Source organism: Hemibagrus wyckioides, linkage group LG09 (assembly GCF_019097595.1).
Source record: "Hemibagrus wyckioides isolate EC202008001 linkage group LG09, SWU_Hwy_1.0, whole genome shotgun sequence".
NCBI classification, from domain to species: Eukaryota; Metazoa; Chordata; class Actinopteri; order Siluriformes; family Bagridae; genus Hemibagrus; species Hemibagrus wyckioides.
The window spans coordinates 5,783,873-5,805,485 of record NC_080718.1 but is presented as its reverse complement, the minus strand read 5'-3'; the positions used below and the strand labels follow the sequence as shown (position 1 = coordinate 5,805,485).

The following is a 21,613-nucleotide window of genomic DNA, read 5'->3' as shown; positions in this document are numbered from 1 at the left end:
ACGCTGGAGACGAGCCGCAGTGGGGTTGAGATGGAGTAGAGATCAGATGCTTCATCCATCACACAAATCTGACCAGTGAGGAACAACAGAGGTCAGAGGCGGTGACACACACACACAAACACACACACACAGCATACTTGGGTGATATGGCAAATAATTCCACTGACCACTGACAAGTGGCATTAAAACTTCATTCTGTCCAACATTTATATTGTTATAAATAACAAAGATACTTTTGAATGTCAGCTCTTCATCACCATCATCATCATCCCCATTTTCTTTGTAGCAGTCATAAAAAATAAAGTATGAACAGAAATTGTCTGCAATCAAGTTTGCTATTGGTCTTTTTCTGAAAATGTCACACATCAAACACATTTGTGTTTTTATGTTATTATAGAGGTAAACAAAATGTTGAAAAAGCTTGAATTTTCGAACATACATTCGAAGCGTCCATCATTACATCCATCATGACGTCTGGAGACCTCGGCTCCATACAGCTGTCCATCTTCCTTAATCGAGAATCAAAACTGAATTGTTTAAAGACTGACTCGAGTCAGGAATCGATTTTTCCTCATCGCTCGTGACACAAGCACTGCCTCAGCAGATTTTTTTGTAGGTTTAACCAATTTTCTGATGTCCCACAGAACCCAGAACAACAATAAATACACAAGAATTAACAGATTCAGAAATAAAGCAAAGCTTTAAGGAGTAAAAGCTTTCAGTTGATTCAGTGAGTCGATGAGTGAGTCACCGAGTCGATTCAGTGAGTTAAATATCGTCTCTCTCCGAACATCAGAAACTCATCACAATGAGGAGAGAAGAGGTGATGAGTCAGCTGCATTTGTTTAACCGCCATAAAGTCTTTAATCATCTTCTAGAACGTGGACCGTGTGTGTGTGTGTGTGTGTGTAAACCACTATTTCAACCCAGACCTCAATCAGAGTGTGTTTCAGTACCTCAGCTGATTAAAGCTCTGTGTAGACACCGAGTGAACTAATCAACGTCTGAGACGTCCACGTGGACGAATTCTGGATGTTCTGATCTCCACACATCAGATCGGAGAACGTGACATTCTGTAAACGCATGTGACCACGATGACACGTGAGAGAAAACTGCTCTCATCTCGAGTTTTTGATTCTGTGCTAATTAAGGATGCTGGACATGACTATTTAGGATTTAGGGTTCTTCTGTGAGAGACGCTGGAGGAGAACATGCAGGGGAACATGATGAGGAAATCGGATACATGCTACTGAGCAGAGCTGAACACCTTCAGTGCGAAGGGTGGAACCTGGCTGAGGGGAAAATGCTGAGATGTCACTTCTCCTCAAGGTCAGGGCACACTCTGAGAGCACACACATGCGCACACACGCACAAAACCTACACACTACAGCATGTTTACTCAGGAATGACTGGTTTTACACTTTCACACACACACACACACACTCAGATATTACGATAATAGATAAGATAATAGGATATCTACATCAGCCGAAGTGTGAGGAAAGCCCGAAAGATCATCAAAGACCCAACCCATCTGAGCCAAAAGCTACCGTCTCTGCTGACCTACTGATAGGTAGGCAGGTAGTGTCAAGTCCAAAACTAACCGACTGAAGGACAGCTTCTTCCCCCAGGCTGTCAGACCATTAAACAATCAGGACTAACAGTACACCACACATCACTCACCGTCACAACACCGCACTTTATAACTGGCCAGTCGTGAACGTACTGTATTTGTAAACTGCCCACTGCCCATGTACATGACATTCATGCTGCTACACACATTACACTGTGACACACTGTGCAATATCTACTGAGTATACTGTGTATCTCATGCCATTGTTACTGTACATACTGCACATATATATGCAACATATATTCTTATATATATTTATTTACTATTATCATTTTTTTTTACTGTACTTATCAGTGTTGCACATTTACAACTGCAATGTCTGGAGCTGCACTAAAGAATCTCACTCATTTCTACACCTGTGTTATTGATGATGTGACAAAGAGAGAGATTTGATTTTGAGATATGCACACACACTCATACACTCGGATACACTCTCACACTCAGATACACATACACACACAGTCATTCACACACACTTAGATACACACACTCATACCCTCAGACACACACACTCAGACACACACACTCAGACACTAGGGATGCCACAATACTCAATATAATATTGAAGCGTTCGGTATGACCTGGTTTTTCGGTTTTTCCTTAAAATGATAACCATGTGTTTTATTACTCTCTGAACCGCCTGTGTTTGCCTGTACTGTATGTCTATGCGCTGAGACAGACACGCCTCCCTGCAAGTAAATATCCAATCAGTGAGCGCTAAAGTTAGGGGCGGCAACAGTCCCCTATCTGATTCCTTCTAGCATTCAGACCCAACTTGTTCAGAGAGAGACAAAAAATAATTATAATATAATAATTGCTAAAGATTTGCAGCCGTTTTGTGTGATTGGTGATGTGGGCTTTCGGCAACTTATAAAAGTGCTTGAACCGCGTTACACACTACTGACACGTCCTTTTTTTCCGACCTCTACGAAAAAACACACAAAAAAAGAAGCCTTGCTCTAATAACAGATAGTTGGACCTCACAGGTAACAGAGTTATCTCACCGTGACTGGCCATTACAGAGCAGAACGGGAAAAAAAGAGCGCCGTACTCCAAACCCGTCTCCTGTAATAAAGTCATATAAGCATTATTTTATATCTCACTATTTTCAGTACACTATGAATGTGTACAAGTTGATTTTTGCTTTTAAGTAAAATAAAGAGAATTTCAACCAAAACCAGTTTTTTTTCTTCTCAACATACTTACTGTTCCTGTCACCTAAGCAAAGGATAATAGATAATAGAAAAAAAAACCTTTAATTTGCCAAGCCATCCGAAACGAACACCGTGGGTAAAAACCACGGTACGTATTGAACCGTGGGTTAACTGTATTGTTGCATCCCTATCAGATACACACACTCAGATACACACACACACTCAGATACACACTCACTCATACATACAGATACACACACACATACTCAAATATACACAAACACACACACACACCTGCTAGACCCAGCACCTCGTGAACATTCGCACTTTCACACGCTGTTTTAAAGCTCAACAAAATGTTTAAGTTCTTTATGAATGCTTTCACACGGCCTTGTTTTTGTTTCCATGGAGTCACCAAAGTGGTTCACACACACACACACACACACAGAAAACACCACCACAACACACAAATCTCAGTCATCATTACTATCGAAAACAGATTTAACAGATCAGCTCTCTGTTGTTGTTGTTATTGTGTGTGTTTGTGTGTGTGTGTGTGTGTGTGTGTAATGAGGTCACAGGTTAACACATTTAGCATACGTGTCTGACTTTACGCGACTCAAATATCCAGCAGATGGTCGCAGCATGGCGTTCTCGGACACTTCACACACGTGTCACAGAGGGACGAGAACAAAAACAACACAAACATCACAAACACAAACATCTACACAAACACAAACTACACAAACATCAACTTCACACTAGATTTAAAACTTCCAGAGGGATCAATCCTGAGAGACAGACAGAGAGAAACGTGTGAAAAGAGCCGAGAGTAGATGGAGGATGTGAGGACAGATGGACGTGCAGCTGGACAGACACGTGTTAAGTGTTTAAGTGTTTTATGAGCGTTACAAAGTGAGAGTGAGGTCCTGGAGTTTTTTTCCTTTCTGGGAATCAACTTCGGTCCAAAAAACACGCAGACAGATCCGACATCCATGAGACACGAGGGACAGGAGACTAAAAACAGCCTGGAGGACAGGAAGCTGAAATTCGAGTCAAAAGGTTAAAGGTTAATAATAGAGGGAAAGTGAGGCTCTCGCTCTGGAACTGGTCACACTCCACATTTACACCAACAGAGAGAGAGGAGTGGTCATGCTGCACTTTCTCCACATTTACTCTACTGCTACTGGATCTTTCTACCTCATACACACACACACTAAGATACACACACACTCAGATACACACACACACACTTTCACTACACAGACTGAAATCCAAATCACTCAACTCTGCCAAAATCCAGACAATAGCCAAAGAGGATTAATAAATAGAACACAACGTTTGGTCAGGATGGCCACAAACACAAACCAGAGGAATGCCAGAGAGAGAGAGAGAGAGAGAGAGAGAGAGAGAGAGAAAGAGAGAGAGAGGGAGAGAGAGAGAGAGAGAGAGAGATGAGAGATGGGGGGAAGAAAGAGAGAGAGAGAGAGAGAGAGAGAGAGAGAGAGAGAGATGGGGAAGAAAGAAAGAGAGAGAGATGGGGGAAGAAAGAGAGAAAGAGAGAGAGAGATGGGGAAGAAAGAGAGAGAGAGAGAGAGAGAGAGAGAGAGAGAGAGAGAGGTGAAGGAATGACTTCTCTAACAGATGTATGACGTGTCCTGGAGCTCCTCGGGTCGTTCCGTTATAGGTCAGTAATCAGAGTGAGTGTGATTATTCATCACTGGTCAGTTTTTTATTTTGTGATGCCAGCACACTCAATCCCCCCCCCCACACACAGACACATTCCCCCTCTCTCTCTAAGTTAAAAAGACAAAAAAATTACACCTTTCTTTCTTAAGAAATAATAAAAGTGATCAGACAGGACACTCGACCTGTTTTACCCCTGACTGACCCCTGAATGACCCAGAACTGGATTTGTGTTAGTGATTTCTTACAGCAGCCTTTTAACAAACCCAGAGCTGATCAGGTGTCGAGTTAATGGAGGCGATGAATCGCAGCCAGACGAGTGCTCAGTGGCACAAAACCTTAACCTACTGTACTCCACACTGACCCACTTACACGGCTGCATTAACACGTCCGCTCCCTCACGTGTGCACTTTACCTGCTCAATCGAGCGGCCAGAAGAAGAAGAAGAAGAAGAAGAAGAAGAAGAAGAAGAAGAAGAAGAAGAAGTAGTACAGGATGCCATTGAACAGGCAGCGATAATTAATTGATTTAATAATGTTACTTTGGCAACAGCTTATTCACATGAAGTTTAAGGAGATGTAAAGACACATTTAAAACGTATTTATTTATGTGTTTATTCCAGTGTTGGAGGAAAAGCTGTACGTTTTCAGAGATCTCCAGAATGGAGGAGCTCACGCTGCTTACTGTGTCTTATTAAATTCACAAAAAGTGAATAAAAGGCTGGTGAGGAAACGACGTTCTCACGCAAGTGAGAACATTTTTCTCAGACACTTTGAGACATTTCAGGAAGTGTGAAATGCCAACGCTAGCAAATCTGTAGCTAATGTGTTATAGTTTATTTTTTATCCCTTTATAGTTGTGTAATGCTGCGGTAAATGTTTGTGGCTCCTAAATAATCAGAATGAAGAATAGTGTGAAAGTGTGATTCACACTAGAGATCTGTGTTTATCTATATATCTATCTAGATCTCTGTCCTTCTATCTATCTATCTAGCTGTCTATCTATCTGTCAGTCTATCCATCTACCTGTCTGTCTGTCTGTCTGTCTATCTATCTATCTGTCTGTTTATCTATCTATCTACTTGTCTGTCTGTCTATCCATCCACCTCCATCCATCAGTCTATCTATGCATCCAGGTCGTCCTGCACTAAAGCCGTGGTCTGATTGAAGGTCCAGACTCTAATCCTGGTCCGTTGCTATTCCTGGCACGTCATTGGAAAAGGTTTATTCTAATCCGTTGCTGGTGTTAATGACGCGCCTGAGACAGCCAGGTTTCCACTGCTGACGTTTCCATCAGAGGCATTAACACTATTTCCAGCGAAACGTTTCCTCCAGCAGTTTCTCATGAGGTTTGGGCTGGAGCGAGCCCTCGTCATTAAGAGGGCTAGCGGTCACGGGTCAGCGCGATCCCACCATGCCTCACACTACAGGCCTTTTGTTGGGCCGGCGTGATGAGGCGTTCACACGGGAGTGGAATTTTCCAGAGCATTTTTTCTGTCAGCTTTTTCTGTCAGCTCACTCAGTTTAATTTTCTCAAACAATCCTATTTTTGTGTTATGGATAAGACCACGCCGTTCACGTCTCCTCAGCGTGTCTGTGTTGTACAACATCGCCGTCTATTTCAATCCAACTGCAAATATTCTCTGAAGTACATTTCTGGAGAAAATAAAGGTCGTTCTTATCGCAGATACAAAACTCAACAATAAAGGCTTTGCGTATGCGTTTGCTTCGGTTCCTTCAACTGATAAAACACTGAAAGGAAGATAAAGAAAGGGCAGGAAAGAAAAAGAAAGAAATAAGGCGTTCACATGCGAATTAATTCTCAATATTCACTTAAAAAAAACTGTTTCAAGGAGTCGACTCATTTGCGACTCAAGAAGCATCACTGTTTTTGACACATCCAATCACGAGGCAGCGCTAATATCGAGTATTTTCCAGATATTCCTATTCTTACTCGCTGTTCCTAAACTTGTCCCATAATCCCTGCTGCGAACAGGAAATCTCCCCAGCGTGTCCTCACCGAGTTTAGTAATTTATCTTGAGGGTTGAAGCGTCTAATTATCACGCTGAAGTTATTTTTAGCGTCGTGCCTGAGACGCCTGCTGGTTCTGATGATCCGAGATGTGTAGTGTCGGGTGATTTCTGCTGCTTTAATTAGCGCTTGTTTTTTACGAGCTCTGCTGAACCTGAGTGAGGGACGTCACTGCTGGATGAGAGACGTGAGCGTGTCTCGTATCGCGCTTTAGGTGATTGCTCAGTTATGGAGAAACAGAGGAGAGGTTCCTTGAGTGAGGGTCTGGATCTCAGTCCCAGCTGTGTGTGCACTTCTGATTAACATCAGTGTGTGTGTGTGAGTGAGTGAGTGAGTGAGTGAGTGAGTGAGTGAGTGAGTGAGTGAGTGAGTGAGAGAGAGTGACAGCTGGACTCAACCCCATCAATCACGGTTTCGACTATAGATCAGTTCAGACGATCAATCATTCAGATAAAACACGCACTTAAAGATTCTTCATTTATTTAGATTACAGTGACCAGTGAAGCGTCTCTCAGTGTCAGTGTTTAAATCTCCAAACACCAATCAAAACAAATACACTGCACTGTGGTCAGACCTTCACGGTTTACAGGTTAAAGTTTTTTGGTTTTTTCTCCAACATGGAGAATCTTGAGTCTCGTCAGTTAGCGAACACACAGATTTACGAACACACTGATTCCACGAATGTTAGGGTACGTTTCTGGGACGCCATCAACCATCACGTCTAACGAGCAGCTTGAATTCTCTAGCTGGTACACTAGTTAGGACTGGTAAGAGTGTCGTCATGGTTACAGTGTTCCTGACGGGAGTCATTATTTGTTCCTACTCAGCAAAAACACTCTCGGCGCAGTGAGCAAAAACACGTGAGCGCTGCTGCGGTCGAAGCATCACGTCTGGACATGTTCTGACTGAACAACACAGCAGGTCTTCAAAAGACTCACATAAATAAAACACAACTAATAAAACACAAAAAAACGAGTCCAACTGAATAGATGATGATGAACAAAAAAGGAATCATTCCCACTTCATTAAAAAAACACAGTAAAGCCGAGCGCAGAGCTGAGCCGGTGTAACACGTCTCTTCGTTTAATCTTTAATCTTCATCTTCTCTACGGGTCACGTGAGGCGAGGCACGAGACGTGACGTGAAAGGACACGATTAGATTTGAATCTCGACATTAATCTTTTCGAGGCTTTCAATTTGTTGCAGTTTTAGGGGTGACGACCCGAACCGCACTCTTCCATCTGCTTGCTTCTGCCTGATTCATTCCCCCTCTCTCTCGGTCAATTAGCAGGTGACGTTAGCGTGTGAGGGAGAGCAGAGTCTCTCACTGAGCAGTCTTTCCATCTTAATTTACTACAAAAGGGTCAAAGACACGACATGCGCGCTCGGTAAATTAATGCCCCTTCGTTGCTATAGCAACAGCTCATTCACAGGGACTCATACGCTGGATGGTCCGCTTAAACAGATTAAAAAGGTTTATATATATATATACACATATAAAACGTGTATGGAAGGAGTCTCCGGTGTCAGTGCTTTGTAAGGGTCAGAACTGCAAGTCCATAAATCTTCAGTATGCTGCGAGAGAAAATAAAGCAAAGCTGCAGAGAGGAAGGACTGTTTAGAGGTGTGATAACATCCCAAAGAATATTTTAGTATCTCTGATCTGCTCCCTGACATCTAAATCTCTAGTCCTCGCTCAGACTGGACACGTGCCGGAGCGTCCACCCGGCCGTGCGGTAGGGAATTGTGCGTGTACAGGAAGAGGAAGTTTCCCACACCACTCATTTATTCGTCTGCTTGCTGCTACACAATCACCTGCTTTATATAGCCTCACACACACACACACACACACACACACACTGCAGCCACAGATAAATATAATCTTACCCTAAAAAACACACACAGGAATGTTAAGATTTGAGTGACAAAAAAATGCAATCAGTGTTTCTCTATTTTTTTTCTTAGAGGGTTTAATTTTCCTTCCCGGGTTTTTGTCTACACTCGTTCACTCTGAGCGAAGGATCCCTTCGGTACGGAGAAAAGAGATATTTCTAGATCTTCTTCACCTGGCGCTAATTATAACAGAAAGGAAGTAAATGAAACTCTGCAAAAACAGGTAATAAGTGCATTATAACAGCTTTAAACCACCGTTCCTTCACCAGATTGTTACGTGACTGTCCTGAAGATCCATGCGTCGTCCCCGTAAAAGAGCCGTTACTATATAAACGACAACGTGTTAACACAACCAACATGCTATAGACATGAATGGACACCTTCTGACCAATCAGAGCGCAGGATTCAGAATCCAGGGTCCAGGATCCGGCAGCGCCATGGTGTCAGAGATGTGGGGTAAAAATAGCGCAGCTCTGGCTCTTGTAGTTTATATTCTCAGAAGGAAGAGCAGTCTTTAGGACTTGAATGCCTGTGTGCAGAAATAGCACTGTAATGGCACTTGTGGTTAAAAAAATCGTATTTTTAAATCAGAGTCCTAAGAAAAGAAAAGGTTTAGCGTTCCGGCCACGTCCTCGGACTGACACGAGCTCAGAGTTCTGAACGAGATCCGGATGAGTTCACAATAATAAACACCACTTCCTGCAGGAACTTCAGCACTTGTGTGAGACATAAAACACTAATAAATAACGGCTTGTCACTGCAGAGCAGTCATTAAGTGAGCCGTGTTTTCTTGGATCCTGATGGCGTGTCTGGATCTCGCTCCCGCAGACGCCGGGGTGTTTGCTCTGTCTCCTGCATTACAATACACTTCCAGAGATCTTTGTGTTATTACTGAACCTGACACCACACCATGCCATCAGAGAACCTCCCAAACATCAGAGAGAGGGGGAGAGGGAGAGAGACGGAGAGAGAGAGAGAAGAGGGGGGATGGAGAGAGAAAGAGACAGAGATAGAGATACAGAGAGAGAGAGTCAGAGACAGAGAGAGAGAGAGACAGAGAGACAGACAGGAGCAGGAGGGGATTAGTTTTATCCCTTCCTGGTGGAGATGATATTTAACACCGCTCATATTTCTGCACTTCACTGACCTTGAGATATTGAAGTGGACGGAGACTCGGGGTGTTCAGGACTGATGTGTGAAAGAACTTAGATTTGTTTAACTTTGCTGTCTAACACAGTGCATGTTTTAGCTCATTACAATAAAAAAAACACTGTAAAGCAATTTCTGAAGTAAACAATACTCGTTTCCGTATTATTCAGCATCAGGAATATTTTAGGAATTCAGTCATAAATGATTAAAAATCTCTGACTTGAGCAACACTGTGAGATAAATCAAACTTAAGACGAGTCAGGTTTTTAAAAATCGGTCAAAATCTGTGACATGATCAATTAAAATTCTGATATAAATCAGGATTCTGAGATGCAGTCAGAGTTTTTCGGGAATATTTCAAAACTGTGTCGGAATTCTGAGACAAAAAGTCCAACTACAGGTAGGTCAGAATGGTCACACCTGAGATATTACATCAGGATTAAGTCAGCTTGAAATTCTGTCCAAATATTTCAGTCAGATTTTTTGGAAATAAATCAAAACTGTGGGATAATCAATCACATATTTATATCAAAAATATAAAAAAATAAAATGTAAAAAAGTAAAAAATATCAATCATTCTGCTCCTGAGAAAAACATGTAATTTCTGCAATAAGTAAAAAAATAAATAAATAAAATACAAAAATACGCCTTCAGCATTCCTCAAGCCAATAATAACATAAAAATATATAACTGTAAATATTTATTTGCCCGCAGAAACAGACAGAAACTATAAAGCTTTCGCCAAGACGGCTTGTCGGGGACGCGCACGCACGCACACGCGCGCGCACTCGTCGCAAAGGTAACAAAGCACAGGACACAAATACCACAGGCAAAATACTACTTCTTTAAAAAAAATCACTCACTTTAATGCTAGTTCATTCAGTTTAAATCATTTATACTCGGATTACTAAAGCACTGAAGCGTAAAATAAAAACAATAAGCACTAAAGAAAACAAAAAGTCTAGTCACGCGCATGTTGGTTTTGTTTTTAATACGTTTTCTTACCACAAAAAAATAAATAAATCATGGTTAAACTTTAGCACATAAACAACCAAAACAGTTCGGTTTTAATCCCAACAGCTTCCATGGATAAATATCTCAACTTTACTCACCGAATCCTACCGCAGCTCCGGTGTGAGAATTAAAAATAAAATTACTTTAATCTCATTAATCTTCTGTTTATTCTCCTCCTGTTTAAAGAAGTATTTCAGATATTTCCTTAAAGCGAATGAAGTTTCTCTCATTTCCCTCAGAGCGCGAGCCCGTACACACCACCACCACGCGCTGGATAGCCTTCACTCCGCCCACAAATGATAGACAGCTCCATCAGCCAATCAGAAGGAAGCGGTTTCAACGCTCATTAGAGTATAAGTACAGAAATGCCAAGTAAGGACAAGGTGTGTGTGTGTGTGTGTGTGTGTGTGAGAGAGAGAGAGACACATTTGGATATTTTAGATGTGACTGATATTTATTCTGAATATTAAGAAATATGTAAATAAGCCTGATTTCAAAAGTTTGATGTTTAATCCGATGAAATCCGAGTCTGATTATATACTGCTTGGTATTTGGATCAGATTTACGTATTTCAGCAGCACAAAGGTCACATCTATTCTTTTTTTTTCATATATCACACACAGGAATTAAAACATATGATGATGATGATGTTTGTAGAAATTTTAGCTTGTATGCTAAGATTAGCTATCATAGCTAGCTTTGAGCCAGATTTATGACAACCACACATGGTAAATGATTTCTGCTGATTTAGTGCCACTGTGATGAAAAAACATGAAGTTAAGTCCGAGTGCAGTTTAAAATCGTCTAAAATCCACCAACAGCAGGAGGGTAAACTCACAGGATCGCTAGTAATACGGTAGCGGCGATGATGAGGGAGGAAAAAATCAAACCTTTATTCCCTCAAGCTAACTTTAAAGAATATTTTCTTTTTTTAATCCGAGTCTGAGCTGATATCTGCAGCATTTTTCGCAGATCTTTCATGAAGGTCAACATTTAAAGCACACACTCTGATGTTACACAGTGCACTATTTCACATCGTTTAGCAAACACAGCAGACAAAAATTAAACCCTGCACTGTAAATTGTACAAAATGCCCATAATGCATTTGTTTAAATCTGTGGATTTTTCCCTGGGGTGTGTGTTGCACAGCTTGTTAGTGACCGCAAACTAAAATAAAATACTAGGAGAAGACAGCTAGCATTGCTGAGTATAGGAACAATCCTGTGTGTGTGTTGGGGGTGTGATATTCACCCTGCAGGCTCTTTGGTCTATTGTAAAGCCCTGTCCTGTGTGGCAGCTCCGGGGGCGGCCGTGGGGCCGGGATCCAATTATGTGCATTCAACTCTGAATGACATTCTGCCACCTTCCTCCTCGATCCTGAGACAATGCAGCCGTGACGAGAGACGTGTTCAGGACACGTGTCGCTTCACCGAGAACACGGCTACAGTGCGCATTAACACACTGACTACAAAAAAAAATGAGCATCACAATGTGTGTCATGTGCTGCTAGCGTTCTCATTTAATTTGCTCTAATAGGCATGGAAATTGGGTCTCCATGGCGATTGAATCATGTGACAGGTGGAGGAGGTGATGGTTGTGCACCTCACCTCCAAACATTACAACAAAAACACAACACTTTCACAGTGCCTGTAATTGCCACGCTAATTTATTAGAGAGAAGAGTGTGTGTGTGTGGTATGAAATAAAAGTCTTCTAATTTCACACTTCTCCTGTTTCTCCACACCGTGCCTCTACAGTGATGGTAATGAACGTGAACGGAGGTGAATTCATTCTAATAAACATTTCTCACATCGTGTTGTTTTTTTCCGCCACGTGTAATTAAAGGAAGCGTGTCCTTAAGAGAAGTCGAATGTCGTTCTCCAACACTGCTAAAGAAAAATCGATGGTGGTTACACTGTAGAAGGAGGGGGGAAAAAAGAAAACAAGAAAAAATGGTCTATCAGGATGATGAGGATGAAGAAGGTCTTCAAAAAAACAGAAATGCATCACTCATCTTCTGTGACCAGTCCACCTCATCCACCTGGGATGGTTCTAGGATGGAAGGTCAGTGGAACCTGGAGAACCTCACAGAGACCTCCACACAGAGGTCAGGATTGAAGCGGGGACTCCAGAGCTTCTTTTTATTCGAGGCTCACGATGAAGACAAAAAGAAGCTGAACGATGTGTAACTACAGGTGAGTGCAAAAGTTTGTGCGCCCCACGGAGAACAGGAACGTGAGTCTATTTACACAGAAGAGAACTCCAAGAAGAACAAAAGAACAATTTTCAAGCTGCAGGTGTAGACAGTGTTACTGATGATGATGAAGGCACAACACACAATGCTGTAAACCCTGCACTTGTCTTCGCTTTGCCCTGAGGGTGTATAAACTTTTGGACTGAGCTGAGGCGTATGATGGTCTCAGGTTTCATGAGATTTGCTGCCCCACCTCGTGGCTGTGCGACTCTCTTTGTGTTGCTGTGTGAATGAACAATCACGTTTTCTCACGCTGGAAGCCAGCCTGCGTGCCTGCGAGCAGCCGAGTCGTTTGGCCGTTGCTGTGTCAACACTGATATTTGTTTGAGGTCAGAATGATTAAAGTAATGCCCGAGTAGCACCTGCTGCAACACGATCCTCGCTCCCATACCCAAAAAAACAAACAATTCAGGGTCTAAGGCGAGCTACGAGTCTGTTTATATCAGCTCAGAGTTAGTTACTGCTCCATATTTACTGTATATGATGACTTTAAACCCTAACGTTTTTAAAAAATGATTATATCAAGATAAACATTATTAATTTAATTAGACATTAATAAGATGCTAGTATATTAGATTAGATTATAGCTGAAAGCCACAAAACTACTACTAGTGGGCGTGGCTTATCTCATGATGACTGACAGCACCATCTCCACGGCAACTCAAACACACACGTACCTTAACCAATTTGCCACCGATGATGTAGTCGTGAAACAGACGTTTTTGTTAGGTTTAATGTAGTTTTCATGTACATCATAGCAGCTATAAACACTCCTTCCCTCGCCAGTCTCTCTGCGCTCTCTCTTCATGTTAATAAAACTAAACAGATTGTCATTTTTGTTTCCAAGAAAGTTTAACCTCCTCTGTTGTGAAGATGTGCTACAAAGTGCTGACGCTGGAGACTCCTTCCATACATGATACATAAACATCTCCTTAAAGAAAAACTTCACGAATCCCTGTGTGTTACCATAGAAACGATAACGGAGTAGAAAGAGCGTGTTACTGTGAACACCTACTGACCAATCAGATTTAAGAATGGAACAGCGCTGGGGGATAAATGGGGCTGAAATTTACTGAACAAAATAGTGGCTTTGGTGAATTAATTATGCATGTGTTCCAAACACAAATCTTAATATTTGTCCTTGTAGAAGCAAAAATAGATTCATGAATGTAAAAAAAAAGCCTTAAATAAAGAAAAAGCCTAAGAAAGACAGACGATCTGTTGCAATAATAGAAACAACAGTGAAACAGAATAGAGTTGCTAATTCTACTAAACCTAATATATACACTATATAGCCAAAAGTTTTGGGACACCCCTCCAGATCATCGAATTCTGCACTTCAACTTTGTCGCACTTTCCCTGAGTCTCCACTCTAATTCATCCCAAAGGTGTTCTATGGGGTTGAGGTTAGGACTCTGTGCAGGCCAGTCAAGTTCCTCCACACCAAACTCACTCATCCATGTCTTTATGGACCTTGCTTTGGTCACTGGTGTGCAGTCATGTTGGAACAGGAAGGAGTCATCCCCAAACTGTTCCCATCCCAGAATGTCTTGGTATGAAGCTGAAGCATTAAGAGTTCCTTTCACTGGAACTAAGGGGCCGAGCCCAACCCCTGAAAAACAACCCATGTATTCGATGATTTTGAGGGGTGTCATAAAACCTTTGGCAATATAATATATATAAAAACATATTTAAGACTAAGACTCGGTATATAAACGTCTCTGAAATCCAGCTTCAGGTATGAACATGGTGCTTTATCCAGCGATGCTCCTGGGACTCACTTCACACACAGACATGCTGCCTAATATAAATTCCAGCTGAAGTGATGTAATTAAAGTAACGGAACACACCTAGGTTTATTTCCTAAATTAATACCAGGTGTGATGTGGGGATTAAGTTTGGATTATGAAATTGCATTGTGGGTATTTTGTAGCACAATGTATTGAATACAGCCGGCTCTCTTCCACGTCTCACACCTACACGGAGTCTGAGTATGAAACTGGAGCTGAGAGAAAAATCATTCCACTCTACAGCAACTGCTGCTGTTTACTTCAACAAACACCGGCGAGTGGAGAAACTGTGAATCGTTGGAGCGAAACATCCGACCTTTAGACGTCCATTAAGTAAGACGATAAAATTCTTGAGTATACCTTTAATGCACGTGTGTGTCTATGTATGTATGGATAGATTGCATACATTCCTCACTCCTGTGTGTGTGTGCGAGTGAGTGTGTTTGTGAAAGGTTCGGTAGAGAGAGAGACAGAGAAAGAGAGAGTAAGAGAGAGAGAGCGAGAGAGAGAAAGAGGGAGAGGGAAAAAGGGAGAGAAAGAGAGAGTGAGAGAGAGAGAGGTAATGCTGAGAGATGTAAACACTGTGTGGAGATAATGTCACCCTGAGACTCAGAGTGAGATGTAGTCCACCCCTGCACCTCACACACACACAGCCAATCAAAGCCGGGTGGTCCGGCGTCACCATCTCACACACATCTGTCATGCTTAACACAGCTGTGTGACACGCCAGTGTGCTGCTCTCCATCACTATCACACACAACGCTCCCAAAAGTCTGCAGCAGAGAAAGTTCTCGGCAGGATCGTGCCTCTGGGACAAAGCCCTCGTGGCAGGTTATGTTTCTCATTTTCACCACTGCTGTCCAGGGATGGCTCCCTGCCTCTGTGTGTGTGTGTGTGTGTGTGTGTAAGTAAATGTGTGAAATGAAGCGGGAGGAAGGCTGGAGAAACACCACTCATGTTCATCATGCATGAGCTGCTCCTGATCGATAAGATGAGCCAAGGAAAAGGAGAGGAGAGGAAAAACCTGAAACATAGATCCACACTCATAAATCCCTGTCTTGGCTGGGGGGTGGGGGGGGCGTAAGAGGGAGACAGAGAGAGGGAGAGAGGGAAATAGAGGGAGAGAAAGAGGGGGGGATCTTTATATATATAATATATATATAGATAGATAGATAGATAGATAGATAGATAGATAGATAGATAGATAGATAGATATAGATATAGATAGATATAGATAGATAGAGAGAGAGAGAAAGAGGGAGAGAGAGAGAAAGTCCAGAGAGAGAGCATCATGCTGCCTCAGCACTCCCCTGATGCTCCCTTTCTCTTTTTATTCCTCTCCTGGGAAACAGAGAGAAGGTTCTGAATAATCACACACTCGTTATAGAAAATCACCAACACCATGACTCTATAGGCTTCTCTACAACTGGAATAAACTACATGTGGTGCCCTATAGGCTTCTGTACCACTGAGACCATGAGCTGTAGTGCCCTAAAGACGTCAATGCAACCGAAACAACGATCTGCCCAGTGCCTCTTCATTATCCCGGGTCATGTCCACGCCCGACAGGCACGATTAGCAGAATATAAATAAAATAAACATTCAGACAAATAAATAACTCGAAGTTCGAAATTTTATCAGCGTCATCCTCTATATAATGGCGTGAGAGTGTAGCCCCGCCCCCGGTGTTTATACCCCGAGGCCAGATGTCACTTCCTGTCTCGGCTCATATTGGATCGCGGTTCGTTTTCCTTTATAACGCTTCAGTGAGCAAATCAAGAACAGGAGCCTCGACAGATTTTCACACTTCAGTCTTTAATCTCGGGGCGGTCTGCTCGGGGGTTGGGGGTGGGGCTGAAGGGACTACAGATGTCCACTGTCATTAATAAACATGATGTTGAATAATTAAATCCGGTAAGTGGGGGAATATTGATGCAGCAAACTGGCTGAGCAGATTGGAGCAGCCACAGGGGAGGAGAGGACTGAAACGCGGCTAAATGTCACGGCTGACGCGTTGGATTTCACTACAAACTCCTTAACGTGGAGCAGAAGCGCTTCCATTTACAGAACTTAAACAGTTCATGTGCAGATGTCTAGTCAACTTCATCTACGTGGAATGGACAGCCAGATTTCCTGGTAATCGTCTGATCTGTTAATAACTGACTTAAAATAATCCACATAAAGGATTAAATGTGTGTAGGTGCAAGAAACAGATGTATGGAAGGAGTCTCCAGTCTCAGTGCTTTGTAACAGTCAGAGCTAAAGCTGCGTATGTTCTGACTTCTTCAGGACAGAGAAGTTCCTCAGTGTACTTTCACAATAACATGATAAATGTAGGTTTTTTTCCTGTATTATTAGCATGAAAAAGGAAGATGATGAAGGAACAAGTTTTTATAGGTATAACATTATGACCACCTGCCTAATATTGTGTCGGTCCCCCTTCTGCTGCCAAAACAGCCCTGACCCATCCTGACTGTGTATTCTGAGCCCTTTCTATCAGAACCAGCATTAACTTCTTCAGCAATTTGAGCAACAGTAGCTCGTCTGTTGGATCGGATCACACGGGCCAGCCTTCGCTCCCCACGTGCATCAATGAGCCTTGACCGCCCATGACCCTGTCTCCGGTCCACCACTGTTCCTTCCTTGGACCACTTTTGATAGATACTGACCACTGCAGACCGGGAACACCCCACAAGAGCTGCAGTTTTGGAGATGCTCTGATCCAGTGGTCTAGACATCACAATTTGGCGCTTCATCAAACTCGCTCAAATCCTCACACTTGTCCATTTTTCCTGCTTCTAACACATCAGCTTTGAGGACAAAATGTTGACTTGCTGCCTAATATATCCCACCCACTAACAGGTGCCATGATGAGGAGATCATCAGTCTTATTCACTTCAGCAGTCAGTGGTCAGAGTGTTATAGCTGATCAATGTAGCTGCTATGGTGTAAGTAAAATGTAATCGATGTAAAACTGCTGAGATATAAGAAGAATAAAATACTCCAAGGACTGCAGACGTGGTAACAGTCACTCCCTCGTTAAAATATACAACGACAATAAAACAGGGAAACCACCAAAGAAACAAAAAGTCTTTCACGAAGACTGAAAAAAAGGATATTAACAATCGATACACTGTGTAACTGAACACATTTCTCAGGAACAAACATCTCTCTGTGGCTCTCTGTTAGACAGTGTGTGTGTGTGTCCCCAGCATGTCTGAGGCATGTTATATACTTAATGAAGGCATTTCAGTGTCTGAAAACAAACAGGAAATGATGTCGAGCCTCAGGGCAGACAGGCATGTTTTAGCAGCGTGAGAGCGACGGAGCTTGGAGGTGAATCACGGTGAAGAACCAGGTGTAAAGACCTGAGGGAGCCTCCTGCTCTAAACGGACGGCTAAAGGAAAACCTTCATCACAAACTTGTGGTACATAACACACACACACACACACACACACACACCGCATCTTTCACATGCTGTCTGATGAGTCGATTGTGAACGAGTCGACTCTTTGAACCAGCTCTTTTAGACTTCACTTTTTTTTCCGTAGACAATTTGGACTTTCCAAATTCAATATTCAAATTTTTGGTAATAAAAACGTTAAGTAAGATTGCATTTAATGATTTCTAGACTAAGAACATCATCTGAAGATGAAAGATCGTGAATCTGACTCAGAGTCGTTTTGGAGCGAAAAGATTCGATTCATATCAGTGAGTCAAATAATCTGTTTCAATAAAAAGACCCTGAATTCCGATTACTACCAAAAAACCTTTTTATAGAGCTTTTTATAAATGTTAATTGTGGAATGATCTCCATGATTGTGTTAAAGCAAGAACCAAACAAAAAGAGTCAGTGTTGGGACCTTTTACATCACGGACGGCCAAAACATTAATGAAAAAAGCAGAGAAGACTGAAATTCGGGGCTTTGTCTCGTTTCTTCAAAAATATTCCTTTTTTTAAAAAAATTTAATTAGATTTGCATCCCTGCTGTGATGTTCCGGAGCACTTTGTGAAATGCTGATTGCTCGTTAAAGCTGCTCTGGTGTCACATTGGAACCCCGTCCAGCTGACCCCTGACCCCCCACAGAGCAGCTTCCTGCCCTCGGTCACCCTGCCCTGGAGCAAATCAGAAAGCGATGATCAAAGAGATGCACCAGTCTGATCTACGGCACTGAAATCAAATCTGAATGAATAAATATCTGACATTAGGAGAGCGACAGATTGAACGATTTGAATCAATTAAGGCTCTGCAGAATATTAGCGTGTTAATCACATGATTTTATAGAGTGAGTTCGGATCGGTATAAAACACAAGCGTGGTGTAGAAAGAAAGTTTCCTTGCTAATGCGCTCGCTTCTCTCTGCCCAAGATGGCTTTTATTCCTCCTCTGCTCAACTCGGGAGCAGAAAGTGTGTAATTTTAATTCCTTTTGATGCAGAAATGTTGGGTGTGAACACGCCAAAGCCAAAAGGTAGCAGTAAAACACTTAATCACACAGTTGGCTGATGTTTTAAACAGGAGCTATATTTAACATGCTAAAGCCGCGACTGGAAAGATCCTGAGATAATCCGAGACGGTTTAAGACAGGACTGAGGTCTATGATGAGCATTTTTTTATACAGATGCCTACAGGCTTTATGTTTAACATATAATCACAGAGATTCTCCTCCTCCTCCTCGGGAGCGTGGTAGAACGGCGCAGTATCCGCATGGCCGACGCCAGACCGACACCAGAAGTGTGCGTGTGTGACCTCTAGTGGACAAACTCAGCATGTCACCTCAGAAGGTCATCAGATCCTGAACCTTTAGAATCAGCATAAAACGTTGATGTTGGTGCAACGGGGTTCAACACTTGCTTCGTCTCTATCTAAAGAGAGTGATGCGGCGGCACTTTATTCCGTCCCGCTCTCTCACATCCTCAGCACCACACTCAGCTTCCAAATAATAAAGTCTTCAACACCACCAACTAACTAGCTGAACCAAGTCTCACTTCATTTCTCATTCAGTTTACACCAAAAATATAAATATATTAAACTCAGATTGGATTTATCATTTAACGCATCCTGAACAGCATGGACACTGATGATGAAGGAAGACTTATTTGTTCTGTTTTTTTCCCAACTTTAAGCCAGTTTCATATGTGGACATCGATTTTTCTTTGTTTTTTTAAACATCAACTCTTCCCATCAGGAACAGTGAGATGGATTAAACCTGGTAGCACGAGCTTGAGAGAAGCTTGTTCTGAAGATTCAGGAAGGATGAAGAATCAGAGTTCGTAAAGTGCGTGGACTGTGTAAATGCTTAGCAGCGGAACACCTCACACATGCTTTTAATAGCTCAACCCTGTAAGAGTTTTATTAGCTCCCACATGTCTAACAAGCTACAGGAGTGTTTTCCGTCTGTACGTGTGAGGTCTGGAGAACAGCTTCGGGCAGGGTTCCTGCTGTGAGAATACTGCGTATAAAGAACTTCTCACCATTTCTTCTTTTTTTGGCTATTACAGGGGTGTGAACATTAATTCAGAAAGATTTCTGCAGTCCCTAACGAAGGATGATGAGTAAAAGCACGGCATTTGGGTTAGTTCCAGCAGCAGATGACCAGATCTCCAGATTGGCTGCAGTTCATCTGACCACGCCTCACGAGACGGGAAGTGTGTAAACACCATGGTCTGTAAGGCTCTGTAATGCAGTCTCATTATACTAGCTGACAATGAGGGAAGAATATATCCAGAGCTTTTGACTTGGCTGCAAAGTCTCTCTGAATATATCGGTCACATGTTCGTAAATAAATCTTGTAATCTGTATAATTCCCTTTTCCAGAGGGTCAGCTTGGTGGCTTTTGAAGTCTTTCCTCATTAGCACCATCAGGTGAAGGAGAACGAAGTCTAAACACGTGATTCGAGCCATGCACATCTTTTCAAACCGCACAATACACTCTAAAGGAAAGTGCGATCTGCCCTCTTCTGCATACACGAGCTGACAGACGTCCACGACTGGCTAGCATCTCTGTGATCGACATGGGAAAGTGTAAGCCCCTCCCACTCACTCTCATGGTGGTGATTATACATGATTTCATTTCCAAACCTACTAATGAATCAATATCGTGGCTCCATGACACCGCTTCCAACACCGGAACAGTTTCTGAATTGTTTTAGACGAACAAGGCAGCCATATTAATTGAGTGTGTGTGTGTTGTGTAGCAGAACAGATTAATGATTTCAATGTAAAAAGACTAAAACTGGCCGTAGTCTGGTTGTATCAGATCCATCAGCTCTAGTCTGGATCATGTGTAACGTTCAAAACAATGACAGAAGCAGTGACGTCTAAAGCAGAGTGGACGAATAAAGCAGACGTTTATCCTCCTCTTCTTCGTGTTGAAAACTGACGTCTTTTAGTTTGAATATAAAGTGCAACAGCACTGAGCCAAAACATCACCACTCTGTTAATAGTTTAAAAGTTAATCAGCAATAAGAAAGCTGCTGTTGATATCCCAGGATGTTAGCTGTATATCCGGGAGTTTTATGTGACAGGAAATTGTAGGTGAGCATCTTTAAAATGTACAAAATGAGGCGTATTAAAACACAAAATTTCGCCCTTAGGCTGAAATTCCTGACGGTCTTATGACGCGTGTGGAACTGCAGCGTCCACGCTCTCCGTTCCACCGCATACTCAACGAGGACGAAAAAGATGAAAGAAGTGGATATAAACGTCTGCACCGAGTGATGAAAGCTGGCCTAGATTCGAAGGGACGAGCGCACAGCATTTCTATTTGATCATTTTCAGCCGGATGTAGCGACTCATTTTAGCGGGATGCAAATTCTATAAGATGAAAATTTTTTTAAAAAAAGAGGAGCGTTTTCCTTTCGTATACTCTTATTTCAGACGTTGTGTTTGTTCTGGCCCAATGTCTGTTAGATAGACCAAGAGTTGATGAAATTTACGCTGGAAGATCTTATTAAGCCAAAGTCTTTTTGTCTTTTCTTGGAGTCCATTTTCCTGTGTCCTATCTTTG

The 21,613-nt window shown here is 42.3% G+C and overlaps 1 protein-coding gene across 3 annotated transcripts in view; it reads right to left on the bottom strand.

Moving 5' to 3' along the window:
• Positions 1-21,613, bottom strand: part of tiam2a (TIAM Rac1 associated GEF 2a) — a 73,914-nt gene that overhangs the window by 51,075 nt on the left and 1,226 nt on the right. For 2 of the 3 annotated variants that reach the window (XM_058398184.1, XM_058398188.1), the window contains exon 1: positions 10,659-10,838. The exons of the other annotated variant lie outside the window; for it this stretch is intronic. The gene's annotated coding sequence lies outside the window, so the exon portion shown is untranslated. Of the gene's footprint in view, positions 1-10,658; positions 10,839-21,613 lie in introns of those variants that run through there. 3 annotated transcript variants of the gene reach the window in all.